The sequence below is a fragment of the Equus asinus genome, chromosome 4 (genome assembly GCF_041296235.1).
Source record: "Equus asinus isolate D_3611 breed Donkey chromosome 4, EquAss-T2T_v2, whole genome shotgun sequence".
Taxonomy (NCBI): domain Eukaryota; kingdom Metazoa; phylum Chordata; class Mammalia; order Perissodactyla; family Equidae; genus Equus; species Equus asinus.
In genome coordinates this window covers 92066410-92083320 of record NC_091793.1, presented here as the reverse complement: position 1 = coordinate 92083320, position 16911 = coordinate 92066410, and the positions used below count along the sequence as shown (strand labels likewise).

Sequence of the window (16911 nt, the reverse complement as noted above, 5' to 3'; positions counted from 1 at the left end):
GTAGCACAGGCAAGCGCTGTGGAAAAATGCCCTGAATCCCTTTTCATGCTGGGGCATTCCTTGAGGAGACCTCATCTAAAGGGATTGTGGCTGGTTGTGTGTAGGGCAGATTCAGCCACATGAGGTTTCTGAGAACCTGTCCTGGGGTGAGAGGTCAATCAGCCCATTCCCAGAAAGGCTTTGTTCTCACCATTTCTCTACCAGAACCTCTTAGGCTGTCCCAGCAGATCGAGTTATTCACCTCTAGAGGTAGTTTTGCGAGAGGAGAGGCCCAAATTGCAAAATAGGAAGGTTTTTTAAAATCTTCATGGTGAGTATGAAAAGAATGGAATAAAAGGAGTTTCATCAAAAACACTTATCAAAGGGTATAAAATGATGGCATTGGCTCAAACTCAACTCTGAATAAAGACAACCCTCCATTTCTACTAACTATCTCTAGGAAATGACAACCACCCACTAAATACTCTGAAAATTATTGTGCCTGGAGGATAAAGAAATATAAAATTAATTAAATAATAAGAAATTATTATGAAATTATTATGAGATTGAAGGGAAATTGAGAAAATATTCTTTATATGGCATTGTACTACCCAGAAGTACTGTAAAAGTACATCTAGATATTTTGAAATTACACATTAATTAGCGTATGTCTGTACCACTAAACTGTTAACTTGATGAATTCAGGGACTATAGCTATCTGGCTCACCAGTGTACTACCAGTGTCTAGCAAAGTGGCACATAGTGGGCACTCAATAAATATCTGTTGAATAAGTAAATGAATCAATCTATGGTACAAACAGACTTGATATTCATAACAGTATGCACTGTAAGAATGTAAATATTAAATATGTTTTATATTGTTTTTAGCATCAAGCCCATTTTATTTCTTTATATTTATTTGAAAATGATTGCACATTGTGGCAGAGAGCTCTCTGCTTCTTCTGGTCCCACCACCAAACTACATTTCCCAGCCTCCCCCGCAGTTAGAAGGAATCACTGGACTGAGTTCCAGCCAATGAAATGTAAATAGAAGTGACCTGCATCACCTCCGGGGAATGCAGTTAAGAGTGGGTATGCTTTCTCCACATTTTCTCACTTTCCCCATATGTGTAGCTGAATGCAGAGGGAAACAAAGTCCCAGAAGATAGTGGAGTGACACAAGGGAATAAGCCAGGCTCCCTGAGTGACGACGTGGAGCAGAGCCCAACATTGATCCATATCACACTAGAAAACAAAAGAAAAATAAACTATTATGTCACTGAATACATTTAAACATTGGGGCTGTTACAGCCATTAGCCTACATGAACTAATGTACATGGGTTAGGAAAAGAAAGCTAATATTTACCAGGATGTTATATTCCCCCAAATATTCTTAAAAAATAATAATAATCTATAGAGTAGAAAGCAGAGAATATCAGTAATCGTAGAAAAGATGAAACCCAAGTATCTCCCCTCCTTGGCACTTGCCCCTATTCCAACCTCACTCCACTTTTACAGAATAAATAAAAGGAATAAAATATTCTGAGAAAAAGGAAGGATAAATAATATGGCAGCCTCAAATTTTCTCACTACAGATTTATACATCAGGTTCTCTCACTACCTTCTAAGGCAAAATAGAATTCCTTTGCCTGAGAGTTTCTTTCACACCATTGCACTCATAAACCTGCCTTCATACTGCCTTCAAATCTGTAGTTAGCTATGGAAAGAATTTTCTTTTATTTCAGGGTTTGTCCCATAATAGCAAATATTTAGTCAGCCCAAAGTTGAATTTGTGGTTCATGCGCCACTCTCAAATTCTAAGCGCTGCGCAAAATAAACCAGTTCCTTGAAATTGGGCTTACTCCAAAACTTTCCTTAAATTTCCTTAGAGCTGTTCATGAAATAACATCTCCACAGACTAAATGAACTACAAAATAAAAATTATACAGTTATGTAATTTTGGATACAAAATAGGATTATTCTAACGTAACACAAATTATTACCTATCTTCTCTTTTCCCATCATTATGGGTTGATGATGTAAGAAAGAAAATTAACATAAACCCAGATTTTGCAAATCTTTAGGCTTAAAAAGATTTAGTTTGGCTCAGGCATAGACACACCGGTGTTCCCTTAGCCCCTTGGCACTGTTTTCCTTATAACCACCCTTCTCCCTTTCCCTATGGAAAACCAGATCTACAGTCCAGAACTAACACAAGCATCAGTCTGAAGGCCCCATATAATAAGGCTCATATTATAAGTTTCCTCCCACACATAATACCTTAGGAAATAAAAAAAGAGAAATAAAGTCATCAGTCTCTTTTGTTCTGAGCCTATAGCTTGGTTTAATTAAGTATAATTGTCTTATTTCATTTTATTCTGGTCATGTAGTTAAGTATGTATTATCTCAGGAGTTGTATGCCACTATTTAGAAGATATCCTTAAATATCTTAAACAAAAGATTGACCAGTAATGGGCCCATTCTGTTAATGAAGTGATTATTATGGTCTAAAGCTATACTTGGGATTTAGGAAAATCTGAAAGATAAAACTTGAAGCTGAAAAGTAGAGTTGGCATAAATGTCAAAATAATTAAACACCAACTTAAGAAATATAACTCAAGTTGAGAATATTTTTAGAAAATCTCATATTTTGTTGATAATTCAATAGGACCAAATTCCTACCATTTTGGGGCAAAACGACATATTACCTGATAAATTAGCAAAATAACTATGTTTTCTCCCTAAGTAAACTTTTCCATTTCTATCTCCATCCACAGTGAGCTCTGCTTTGGACTAGTGACCTTAAAAGGAAGCAGTATCTGCTGAGTTTTCCATTGCTGCTTCATTTCATGGACAAACCACTCCAAGAATGGCATGAATATGTAGAGAATTCCTGGCATGTAACTTGCTGTATATACTTCTAAAACTCTAGGAAGGCTGGACCTAGAAGGCATATAAAATGCCCTGAAAGCAATGTTCTACTTGCTGTGGCCTAGAATTCACTCAAAATTTGATCATTATTTAGACACCACAGAATTTATGGTTAGGGAAACTGTATATAGTTCACTACTCATTCTCCCTGGGAGTACAAACCATCCCCACCTCACTCCCTGCACACCCACACCCATCTTGCAAACATTCATGAAGATAAATTCCTCAGCCACTTAGATCAGGTTTTCGTCCCCCCAAGTCAAGAATCCCTCAGCTAAAGAGACTCTTGCACCTTCACCATTGGAGTCCTACATTCTCACCCTGGTGGGCTGATTTTACTGGAAGTAGCAGAAAATCAGAGGAATTCCTAAGGTATCAAAGCTACTGAAGTCTTCACATGTGCTTGGTTATTTGTTTGATTTTGTTTTTCCTAAAAACTTAACAAAGACTTACCTGTTCAGCTAGTGCTTATGTCGTGGTATCACATATGCACATGGAATGTGAGGGAGATTTTCTCCTTGTTGAGTCAAATTCTGTGCTGGTGCCGAGGGGACTGCACAAGTAAACCCATAGGGGCTACTCTGAGTCCTTGCCTGGTATGCCATCCCCATGTTGGTCCATTTCTCATAACTGGAACTATTTCATGACTTCTACTGCTTTCCAGATCCAATCCTGACCTGAGGAAAGGGGCCAGAAGCAGCTCCAGCCCCATATTCCACATTCCTATCCACGAAGTGAAAATGCCCTTCCTTAAAATATGCTAACTAAAGAGATGTTCATGACATGTGGTTAAGTGAACAAAGCACGTCATAAAATAATTCGTGCAATACGATCTCATATTTGTAAGGCAGACGTATTAGTTTGCTAGGGCTGCCATAACAAAGCACCAAAGCTCTCTGTTGAGAGCCTTAAACAACAGAAATTTATTGTCTCATAGTTCCAGAGGGTAGAAGTCCAAGAACAAGGTGTTGGCAAGGTTGGCTCCTTCTAAGAATTGTGTGAGACAGACTCTGTCCCATGCCTCTTGCCTATCTTCTGGTTGTTTGCTGGCCATCTTTGGCATTCCTTGGCCTGAGAGGCACCACCCTAATCTCTGCCTTCACCTTCACAGAGCAGTTTCCCTATGTGCATGTCCCTTTTCCTAAGGACATCACTCATATTGGATTAGGGTCCATTCTAATTACCTCATCTTAACTAATTACATCTGTAATAACTCTATTTCCCAATAAGGTCAGATTCTGAGGTACTGGGGGTTAAGACTTCAATACATGAATTTTAGAGGGATATAATTCAACCCATTACAGCAAATGAAAATGAAAAGTTTCTATGTATTTGTATATAGTTATATGATCGTTGAGAAAGAAGTGGAAAGATACACAGGATACACAAACTACTAACTTTCATTAACTAGGTATGGGATTAGCTGGGGTTAATGAGTACTTATTACGTATTTTATTATACACTTAATATTGCATCAATTGTTAGAATGAGTAGGTATTAATTTTTTAATTAAAAATATAATAAAAAGGAAAATGAAAACAAAATAAGTAATAAAATATATTAATGGAAAGCAGAAAGTTTCTCAAATTATTGCATTTCTCCTCTTTCTTTTAATCCATTTCTATAAAGCCTTAAAATAATGATTCTCTCTGAGAGCCTAGGATGCAGAAGCCATACACTGATGAAAATAGAGAAAATTTGGATGTTAACAAAACCAACTGACAGAAAAGTAGGGACAAAAGCTAAATATAACTGATATGAGAATGATAGTTGTAATAACAGATTGTGTAAGTATAAAAATCATTGGTTTGAAGGGAGAGAAGAGAAAAAATTGAAATAAAGAAAAGTTATTCATGCATGAAACAGGAGTGCATTATAAAGATTGTTGCATGGAAATAAAGATCTGTTGATACGTTGGATGTGCTGGGGATAGAAAATGAAACAGAGAATGAGAACTCCAAGATAAAAATTAAAAGGCCTGATCATAATGTGCCTTCTTTAATGTGAAAAGATAAATATTAGAGGCAGAATAATGCCCCCCACTCCCTAAGATATCCACTCTCTAATCACTCAAAACCTATGAATATGTTACCTTTGTGGAAAAGGGACCTCATGAGTGTCATTAAGGGTACAGACCTTGAGATGGGGAGATTATCCTGGATTATCTGGATGGGTCAAATCTAATTTCATCAGTACTCAAAGCAAAGTAAACTCAAAGCAGTTTAGAATTTTTCTAAACTGAGTTAGAGAGATGAGACAGAAGAAGGAAGAGAGATTCCAAGCAGAAGGACTAGACCCACCATTGCAGGCTTTGAAGATAAGGGAGCCAAGAGTCAAGGAATATGAGTCGCCATTAGAATGGCCCTCAACTGACGGCATACAAGGAAAGCGGGATTTCACTCCTACAACCACAAGGACCTGAATTCTGCCAATAACTCAAAGGAGCGGCAAACAGAACCTCCTCTAGAATCTCCAGAAAGAATGCAGCAGCTTATCAACACCACGATTTTAGACTGCTAAATGGAACTAATTTACTGTGGTAAGAAAGAAGTAAAGGAAATGGCTGTTGACTACACTGCTATGAAGAGTTCCAGATTAATGGAATGACACGTCTGCATGGCCACCTTTCTGAATAGACATCTAATTGCCAGGTGGATTCCTCACACCTTCTCTCACCATTCTGAAGGTCAGCTGCCATATTTGTGGTAGATGCCTTCTTTTTTCTGGGACAAATTGTGTCAGCAACAGAACTAGAAAACTGTGATTTCTATAGGCTACTCTCCTTTTTTAAAAGTCAAGTTCCAATTCTCCTGGGGCTCCATATTCACAACCATTTAAGATCCAATCCTGGATTCTGACTCATTATATATTTTGGTGGGTAAAAATAAGCTCTAACTTAAAAAAAAAAAAAAATCTGAGCGACCCAGGAAACCTGTTGCAAAAAATTGAATATTTATGTCCCCCCTAAATTCATATGTTGAAATCATAACCCCCAAAGCCATGGTATTAGGTATTAGGTGAAACTCTCATGAATGGAATTAGTGCCATTATAAGAGACCACAGAGAGATCCTTAGCCCTTCTGCCATGTGAGATTATATAGAAAAGACAGAGTCTAAGAGGCAGGCTCTCACCAGACATCAAATCTGCCAGCATCAATCTTGGACTTCCCAGCCTCCCGAACTTCAGAAATAAATTTCTATTGTTTGTAAACTATCTAGGCTGTGATATTTTGTTATAGCAGCTCGAATGGATTAACACACCTGTCATTCCAGAGATTCACTGAACTACCTCCACAGAGTGCGATTTGAGGGGAGGATAAAGGGGTTCAATCCTGTGTGACTTGCCCGCTGCTACTGGTACAAATAGCATTATTCTTTACCCAGACTATTCCCTCTGAAAAATCATTCTTTCCATTTGTTTTTGAGATCTGATATCCTCATCTTGGAGAAGATTATACGGCCCCAGCTAATTCCAAAGTTTGCAGTCTGCCCTTCTCATTTAGCAGCAGGTACAGAAATAATAGAAGTTAAAAACATTGATTGTGAATGATCCCTCAAAGATATTCAATTGTACTTTCATCTCTTCAGCTCTAATGAAGTTTGGATTTCTGCCTGTGTTTCCTGCCTTGATGGTTCAGGATGAGCTATAACACAAGAGAAAAAAACTCAAGATGATTTCCATGTCATTCCTTGGGTCACAAATCCAGAGAAAGAGTAGATTGAGAAACTTGTGCCAAAGATTCAGAAATTAAACAATAATAATAATAATGGAAGTTTCACAATTTTAACAGAGCAAAAATGTGTGTGCTCAGACTCTCATACGATATATTAAATTTGGCGGCGTGTTGCAAAGACGTCTGTGGGATAGGCAAACAGTCTGTCAGTCCCAATTACCTTGCGGGGCCTTGTTTTTGTTACTCCAGGCCCTCTGCTGTCTGGCATCGGCGCCCTGCATCAACCAAGATCCTAGCCAGCCAAAGAAGATTGAGCGGCGCGCCTTGCACTTGAGCCTGGGAACTGTCACTCTGTTTCTCTTTAGACTTGTGACAGGGTATGCCTTTCCAATGGGCTGTCAGTTTGATTCCTGACTTGCCAAAGCAGCTGTGTGAACAGAGGTCTTTAAAAAGTCATAGAAGAGGACCTGATCTAGCCCAGCAAGTGATGACAAAAAACAGCCATTTCCTTAGGGAAAAAAAAAAAAAAAAGACAGGTTAGCAACAATTATGTGACAAAATTAATTAAATCACATGGTGACCAAAAACTGCAATGCGAAAAAGAAAAAAAAAAAGCAGGCACTATCCAAACTCACAAATTAACACCGTAAATGATCCCTGCAGAAATGAACTTGAAATTAATTCTACTCGCTGAGTTAATGTGTTGAAAAAGCACATTGAGTTGGTAGGTTCTTTTAGCTTTCATTACATTGAACACTATTGAAAAAAAAAACCTATAATTGGCACCAACTCATTCTGTGAACTGCAAAGCCAAGAACGCTTTGCTGTCCATGACATTTTTTCCAGGGTTAATATCCTCTTACTTCAATTAGAGAGACATTTAAAAGATCAATCCAAGGATTAGCACCTGAGCATATTATTCTTTACTGTTTTAATGTCAGGAGTGGAAAGCAAAGAGTTTACTTCACCATAACTCTGAAGTTTCTTAAAACTCTGAGAGGAAAGGGAATAATTCCCTTCTGTAGACAGGGCAGTGATGAAGGTGTGGTCACAAACTCAACATCATTTGATATCATCATGGCTTTGTCCTTCTGACCCACACACCAAAGGAATTATTGCTTTAGTCTCCTCCCCAAAATAGACATCAGGACCCCCACTCCTCAGCCCTAAGTAATTCTCCACCCTGAAACATGGGGCCCATTTAAGAATGCGCAGAAAGAAATATGCTCTCCCATAAGAAATGGACAGTAATCTACACAGTATCTCTGGGATGTTGGCTCCAAACTACCAGGAAAGAAAGAGTAAGGCTGGAGACTATGCAGCCTCAGGATTCTCCAGAGAAAGTTGTCTGATTGCCCACATTATGGCACAGAACTATCCAAACCCAAGAACTCAGTTTGAGAGATCTGTAGTCTGTTTTGGCTTCTTGTAATAGTTACCATTATAACTGTCCGTATACTTATTGTATGACTTTGGGCTAATTATATTTAGGTTCTCTCTGACTCAGTTTCCTCATCTATAAAATAAGAATAAGTAATAACACCTACATCGAAGGATTGCTGTGAAGACTAAATGAGTTAATATATGTAAACCATTTATAACAGAGCCAGGCAAGCACTATGCAAGTATTAGCTCTTATTTTTAATCTAACAACATATAACTAGCTTAATCTTCTATTTCTGTAATCAATATCTACTTCCTGTTATAAATGAAGAAATTTCTATCATTCTATTTCCTTGTAACTGCCCTCTTCTCCCTTTGATCTTGGTTATGTTATTACATTCTTTATGCCTTTAAATAATATACTTTTATAACACTATGTAATATATTTACATTTATCCATTGATTTACCAGCCTTTAAAAATACACATTGACCTCCCCAAAAGAAAGTCAGAAAATATCTATGGGATAATTTCAGACTCACTGGGCACACTGTTAGATGGACTTGGGTCAACAGCCCATTTATTACCCAGCATCCACGTGGTCTCACTTTGATTGGGGTACCACACTGGCATTCTGGCTCCTTCAGGGAATAGTATTACCTCAGAGCTGGCATCCAATAATCTCTTAATGACTTGGGTATCTCCGCTTATCATATGCATATTTATCCTGTTAAAGACAGTTTTCTTTGGGGGAATGCAAGAGGGTGGAGGGCTTTTCACAACAGCTACTTGTTCTAGGTGTATGGCTACCTAGAATTTGTTCTAGGTGTATGGCTACCTATGGCTGTGTAACAAACAATTCCAAAATTTAGAAGTTTTAGTTTAGGCTAAAGTCAAGCCTCAGCTCACCATATCTAAGGAGTTTTTAATCATACAAATAGGCTCTTAGTAGTTGCCATATCTGAGAATAATAAAATAGACAATCTTTTGGCAAGATTAATTAAGAATAAAAGAGAAAAGATACACAATGTTAGGAATAAAAAAGGGAGAATAATGACAAATGTAGTAAACCTTTTTTAAATCAGAAAGAGAACTCTATGAAAAACTTTCTGCCAATAAATTTGAAAACTCAGACAAAATAGAAAATTAACTAAAAAGGTATAAATTACTATTGCTAATTCAATAATAAATAGAAAACATTAATAGCCTTATAAGCACTTAAGAAATAGAATCACTAATTAAAATCTCCACTATTATCTCTCTCAAAACCTTGCCCTTTATAGGCAAGTTCTACCACATATTCAAAGAACAGAACATGTTAATATCATACAACCTTTCCCAAGAAATAGAAAAAAAAAATAAGGAAAGTTACCAACTCATTCCATAAAGTTAAAAACCTTGAGATCAACAATGTATCATAGGAAAATCATAGACAAATCTCATTGTTGGAGGTAGATGTAAAACCCTGAATGGAATATTAGAAAACAAAACCAACAATGTCATAAAAAGTAATATATCACAACTAAATATTGCTCTAGGAATAAATGGGTAATTGAATTTTAGAAATTATAGTAATTTTCCACATTAACAGATTAAAAGAGAAAAACTATATAATCCTCTCAAAAGGTATAGAAAAGCATTCAATAAAATCTAACCAATCTCTTAGGAAACTAGGATTAGCAGAAGCTTCCTCAATCTGATACAGGGTACTTACTGCAAACCAGCAACACACACCTCATAAAGCATTCTCTTCACAGTTGGGAAATATACAAGCATTCTCTCTCACCATCCCTCTTCCACAGTGAACTGGGTGCCCTGGCCAATACAGCAAAAGAAGAGAAAGAAATAAAATATGTAAAATTGCAACAGAAGGAAAAGAACTGTCACTACTCACAAAAAATATAATTGTCAGCATGGAAAAAAACACAAATAATTAGAATTAATAACAAAGTTTAGCACAGCAATGAGATAGCTATGAGATCAATACATAAAATTTTCCATAATTGGAGAGAATTTAAAATGTACATAATTTATAACCAAGTACTTAAACTTTTATGTAACTCCCCTAAAGAAACTCCCACAAATATGCACAAGGGATCCATAAAGGACATTCAATTCAAAGTTCTGTCTACCAAGAGGGGAATAAACTATGACATTCATATAGTGGAATACTACACAGCAGCTAAAATGAATGAACTAGAGCCATATGTATCAACATGGATAAATCTCAAAACACAGTGTTCCATGAAAAAAGCACGTTAGAAAAGAGTAGAAGTATGACCTTTTGCAAGTTAATTAACCTCTCTGTGACTCAGTTTCTTTGTTTGTAAAATGAGGATAATAATAGCACCCACTTTCTAAGGTTGATGTCTGTAATATGCTTTAGACCAGTGCCTGAAAGACATTAACTGCTTAATAAGTGCTCACCATTATGATGATGATGGTGATGAGGACAATGATGATGATAACATTTACATACTCTTTAAACATAAAAATGATTCTATATCTTCTTTATGGATCATACACTGTAAAATTATAAAAGAGAAATGTCACAATAATAGTTAATTATGGAAAAAGGAGGGAGAAGAAAAAAGTGAAGTATCTGTCTCTATATTAATATATTTCTTTGTGAATAAGAGACATCTGAAGTAACTATAGCAAAAAGTTAACATACTTAAATCTGGGTGGTGGGTGTGTGTGATTTTGTTATATCATTTTCTATATTTCTATATATACGAAATATTTAATGATAAAAATTCAAAGGAAAGGACTTGAATGAGATATCTCAACATGTTAGTAGCAATACATCTGGATTTTAGGAGAGTGAGCGTCCTTTGTTTTCTTGAATAGAATTTTCTGAATTTTTCAAATTTTCTACAATAAGAATGTATGCTTTTATAATTAGACCTCCAAAAAAGAATTTTTTTAAAGCAGAGCTATCATCCTTTTAATACTGAAGTCACTAGAGGTCTGCTTCATCTAAATTAATCTTCATTTAGATGTCCTCTAATCCAAACCAAATCTCTCTATATTAAAAAATTACATAATTTAATACAGCATTTGACTTATTACATCAAAATTTATGTTTACAAAATAAGCATCCCTTTCTTGCCTTTAGTCCTTAGAGTTATAATTCACAAATAATTTATGGATGTTTTTCACCATCTTATTGTAATATAATGTCATTCCCTATAAATTTCACATTCCTGATACAAAGGTGGAAGGGGTACTAGGATCTCTGGATGTATTTCTTAGAAAACCCACATAACAACACCATCACAGATCTTCTCTAACCTCCCCTATTTGATGCTTCATGTCTAAAATCGCATCTAATCTGAAAACAGAACTGATCTGCAGAGACCTTGTAATTTATCTTTTCCCATGATTACAATTTCTAATCTAACCAGCAGCAGTTCAAATTGAACTCTGATCCAAATGATCAATAGCCATGTGCGAGCCATTAGATGTGAGAATGTTAAATTGCTTTTGGATAAGGGCTGTCCAAATGAAAAGCATACAATTACCATCTATTAACATATATTGAAGCAAATAACACAAAACTTCAACATGTGTCACATACAACCTATCAGAATTCCAGTGATTATGATGTTAAGGTTAGATCTTATATTTTACATATGGATTAGTATTAAATTATGATTTATGTTTTCAGCTGTTTATTATTAATAATGTTGACCTTAGGCTACAAAATGGATAAATTTGTGAATAAACTATATTTAATTTTTTATTCTATCCTTTTTTGTGTGTGTGCTTCCTTAACATAAAATGTTTCCTACCTACTAATAGGAAATAGCTATGGTCAGTGAGTGAAAGGATAATTAAGTCAGTTTGATAAGAAAATAATTCCAAATATCTAACTTACTTTTTATGTTTTCCCTACAAATAAAAAACCCATACAGTTGCAAGAGCATAAAATTATATAAAGAGTAGCATTCAAAAAGAAATGAGTCCAATCGCCAACCTTCAGTGTCAGAGAGAATAGCAATGTAGTTCTGCAAACATCTCATGCTAACTCCTTCCAATACTAACAATGAAGTCTTTGGAAATTTTTCTTTCTGAAAACCTAAATCCCTAGTGTTCTAAGGTAAACCTAGATAAGTAACCTTTTATGGCATGTTTCCCAGTCTCCCTTGCATCTAGCTGAGGGTTTTAATCAGTGCACCAGGACAGTGTATATAAGAAAGATGATGTAATCTACTTCCAGATCTGTCCCTCAAAACATCTCCTGCCATCTTTCAGGCATCTCCTCACTGCTGTGGTGAGGCCACATGTTCCAAATGCCGTAGCTAAGATGCAAGAGTATCGCTCAGCTGCATGGATTTTGCATGAACCAAAAATAAACTTCCATTCTAATAAGCCTCTGAGGTTTCTTAGTTTGCTTGTGACTACATCACAGAACCTATTCAGGTCCTCACACTTCCTAAAGGTCTTCTCCGGTGTGAGCATAGTGAGAAAAAATTTCCAATATTCACTCCCATTTCCACCCCCTCCCATCCCCAGCCCAGGCCCTTCTTTTCATTCAACAGCGCTGTAATTCAGGGTCAGCATCCTGTCCTTAGATGCTTAGATGCTTAGATCCTGTCCTGATGCTTAGATGTCCTTTTTCTCCCTCCATACTTACACAGACTTAGCCCCCAGTCCTTCCTCATTTGTACTTACATCTCTCTGTTTTCTCAGGATCCTAAATTTTAGCTCTCAAACACCATTCTCTCTCTTGGGCCAGAAGTGGATTTGGGCAAGCTGTCCTTAGATGTCCCTGCATCTTTACTTGGAGGGGATAATTCCCACTTCCTATCATGCCCTGGGATACAGAAACCACCTTGTGAGAGGGTTCATGTGTCTGTTTTTAACCTGGGAGGGACCTGAGGGTCACAGAAGTTAGATCTTCTGCTTCAACAGATTTCAGCCTTGTTGGAAAGAGGAGTATGGAGCTCTCTTTTCTGGTCTTTTTGGCGGAGGGCTAAGGCTGTTATTTAAAGTCACTGCCTTTACTTCTCCTGTGATTGTTTTCCTGATGAAGATGTTTCTAATGAAGCCCATTAAAAACACAGGGAAATCTAAATAACGTCCACCTTCCATTCCCCATTTTAGTGCTTTAACTTTCTGAGTGATTGTTTGATGAGATTTCCCCATATTCTTTGCATTAGGGCTCCTTTTACTAACCTTTTACTGAGAGATCATTTGATGAGATTTCCCCCACTTTCTTTGCATTATGGCTCCACTTCTTCTTTTTTTTTTTTAATCTTTTTACACAGGAATCATTTCCACAAACCTGACATGTAGAACTAGAGTCTTTCAAGCAAGGTAAAGATTAGCCTGACCTTTCTTACATCAATTAATCAATATGGTTACACCATAGATTTACCTTTTAACCTTGGTGCTTCCACAGTGCAATATTAAAGCGTGATTTGTGAGGTTGTTCGGCTTTATATATGGTTAAGAACAACCTTCTGTCTGTGTGCTTTGATAAAGTGTCAGAACATAATGCAACACAGGAGGGAAAGGAGGCTTTTATTGTCTTCATTGAAAATGGCTTTGTAAATCTAAGATTGGAGCAGCAACACCAGCAAAGCCGGCTGATTGAAATTAACGGCTGGGCTCTGTTTGTAGATTCCTGCTGCTGGAAAGGCCAATGTTGAGGAATGCTCTGAAGGGTGGAATCATTTGATCTGAATTTCCGATTGGAATATGTCATCTGTTGCCAGTATCAATACCCCCATCGCTGAAGCTTATCTCCAAGCCAAAAAGAAGGGCTCCTTGCAGGACATTTGGTCCCGTTCAAAACATCCATAAGACATTTGATCTATACCAAAAGGTCCTTGATATTTTGTCCTGTCCAAAACCATCTGGCATAGACCAAATATGCTCACACATTTTCAACAGGACCAAATGTCAAGGACCTTTTTGGAGTGGACCAAATGTCTTATGCACCAAATGTCTAATGGACATTTTGGACAGGACCAAATGTCTGCTAATGGAAAGGTTTGCTCCACTCTATCCTAAACTTAAAATTGCCACTTTCCTGCCTGCCTTAGCCTGTTTCACAGGTGAGGAATTCAGAGAAAGCAAAGATGCTGAATTATCTTTAAATATGATCAAGACCTTTCACTGAATCCACTTAATGTCAGAGAACACTACCACTGTGTCCCCCTGTGTCTTTATAGACAGAAAGATTCTTCACCAGACCACAATGAGCTTAAGTGTTTGTCTCATAAAAGAATTATAGAATCTCTTTTTGGATATGTCATCCATCCCTTTTGCTTTACAAAAGAGGAAATTGAGCCCCAGAAAATAACATGTTTTGACCCAGGTTCCACAGAAATTTAGTGGAAGATTCAGACCTTGGAAGACAAAGCAGTTCCTCCCCCAAATGCAAAGCTGCAACACTAGCTCTTAAGAATGCTTTTAATTCTGTGATGATATTTGCAAACTTACCACTTCCACAGAAGCCAATAATAAAACTTCCTGTGGAGGTGTACGTTTCCTTGGGGCTGCCTGGCAGTGCTCTGTTTTTACCTAGCCATCTTGGTGTACCATCCTGAATCAGAAGAAAATTCAAATTACAGCTCTGCCACTTACCATCTGTGTGACCTTTGGTAAGACCTTTAAACTCTCTGTGCCTTAACATTCTCTTCAATAAAATAAAATAACTACCTCATGGGGCTATTTGTAGGGTTGAAAAAGTTAATACATATAAAGCACTTAAAACAGTATTTGGCACATAATAAACACCATATAAGTGTTAGCTCATATTATTCCTTGCATCCCTTCTCAGATTCTTCAGTAAATCCGGGGCATCACTCTGTGGCTTTAAGACATTTTGTTCCTTCACAAATCCTAAGAGTTTTATAATTCTTGACTTCCTTACAGTGAACACATTATAGAGTTCCTCCAGTTCATTTTGAACATTCATATAGGGATTTTGAATATTCACATAGGGGGCATTTGGAAGAGGTGACTTTTTTACACATATTAAAAACAAAAACAAACCACCAACATCTATCATCACATTCACATTCTGATTCTTTTTGGGTGATTCACAAAGATTTAAGCTATTTCACTCCCAGGGCATGGTGCCAAAGATTGTTGAGTGAATTTCACTTTGCTTTCAACTTTTGAAGTATGGGAAGCACCAGAGAATGCCAAGCATCCTGTGATCAATGCACAAAGTGAACTTTGTTAGGGATTCTGTGATGTTCCCAATGGCACCTCAATCATTAAGTTTCCTTTTAATCACAGAGCAGTACCTTTCTCTTGAACCTAGTTTGACCAATCATTAAAATGTATCTGGTTTAGTCAAGGAATGCTCTTAGATAATGGGAGATCCTAGGCTATAATCACAGATTTGAGTTGATTATCTTTGTTTCCTTTCATTTAGCTAAATGAAACTTCCTATTTTAAGGAAGTCTCTTTAAAAAGTATATGCTTCTTAATAAATAAAGTGCAACTGATTCAAACATAAATTAATTTTTGATATGAAGTTCAAAATTATATGATGGTTTAAATAATACGGAGGAAGGATAAAATTAAGTGGAAAATGATGTAGAGCCAAACATAGTTTAGACTTGCTCAGTTACCAAATTGAGAATAATTGTATAAGGAATTAGCAGACCCTAAAAACATTATCTTCTTAGTGATGCCTGGATGCCATTATTTTTCAGCGTCTAGTGAGATGTGCATGAGTGTTTGTGTGTGTATATGTGTGTGTGTGTGTGTGTGTGAACGGCGTAACCCAGACAGCATAGCATAAATAATCATTTTGCAAACTGGTCTAGAGTATATGGAAAGACAATACTACTCCAGTGCTTTTCTTTGTGGAAAAATATGATAAGAATTTTGTTTAAAACAAAGCAGTAGTTGTATATTGTTTAGGTAGTTTTATTTTAATAAGGACACACATCCACGAAGGGTCAGACTATCAATTCTGTTCAATATTTCTCAAAACAAACCTACCAAACATATTTTGCATGGTTCTCCCTGTTTTCCCACTGAGCCTTGAGGAGACATTGGCACTACACCCTGGCTACTCTGGCACTGACCACAGAGGGACAAAGACTGAAGGAGACAAAGGTCCAAGCTAGACACAAAAGTGAGGCGATGCCCAGGCTTAGCTGTCGTAACCTCTCCTCTCCTGTTTGGGATTCTGCCTGGAGGAGTGGTTTTCACTCTCAGTTAGGATGAGCTTACTTAGCAGAGTTCTGAGAACAATGAGCTTGAGGTCTGAAAACAAAATTCAAGGATATTCTTAATAAGGTGATACACTGTTAATCTATTGGTTTCCTGCCAAGCAGTGTCTCAAATGCCTCTTTGGGGATTTATTCCATTTTAGGAGGATGGCAGCTATAAATATTTAAGTATGAGGAGACTTGTCTTTGACCTAAGGAAGTTTTCATTTTGTTTAGATAATAGCCTTAGAAATGTGATTATTTTATAGAATGGATAGACACAAGAATGCAAAGAAAAGCAATAAAGTCACTATTTTTTTTTGTCTAATGGAGTTCTCAAAGATTAAAAGGCATGATAACCGTTAGTGTGGGAGTGTGGAAATGGGCATTCTCAAACATTGCTGGAGAGAGTGTAAATTAGTCCCTTTTTAAGGGAGGGAATTTGGCAATATATATTAAGAGCCAGAGAAGTGTATAAATACCAACTGATACGTTCTACTTCTAGGGAATTATACAAGAATACAATTGGCCAAGGGCACAAAGATGTTTATGCAAGACTCTATAGTTTATAAAGGTAAAAAATTGGAAACAATATAAGTATCCAATAATAACAGTTGTTTTAATCATGTACTTTTATACAATGGAATGCTGTATAGCTGATAGAAATGATTATGTAAACGTACATTTACCAAGAAAGAGCTTTTTGAATGATCATTAATTAAAAACAGCAAACCAAATTGTACTATGATACTACTATAAGA

The 16911-nt window shown here is 36.7% G+C and overlaps 1 long non-coding RNA gene across 6 annotated transcripts in view; it reads right to left on the bottom strand.

The window, feature by feature from the left end:
• Positions 1-831: 831 nt before the first annotated feature.
• LOC106825099 (uncharacterized) overlaps positions 832-16911 on the bottom strand; it is a 76035-nt gene continuing 59955 nt past the window's right edge. For 3 of the 6 annotated variants that reach the window (XR_011502806.1, XR_011502808.1, XR_011502807.1), the window contains 4 exons: positions 10395-10492; positions 9702-9782; positions 6806-7093; positions 866-1224 (listed from right to left, as the gene is read on the bottom strand). This is a non-coding gene — a long non-coding RNA (uncharacterized lncRNA). Of the gene's footprint in view, positions 1225-6805; positions 7094-9701; positions 9783-10394; positions 10493-16911 lie in introns of all 6 variants that reach the window. The other 3 variants (XR_011502809.1, XR_006526925.2, XR_006526924.2) reach the window with 2 other exon arrangements.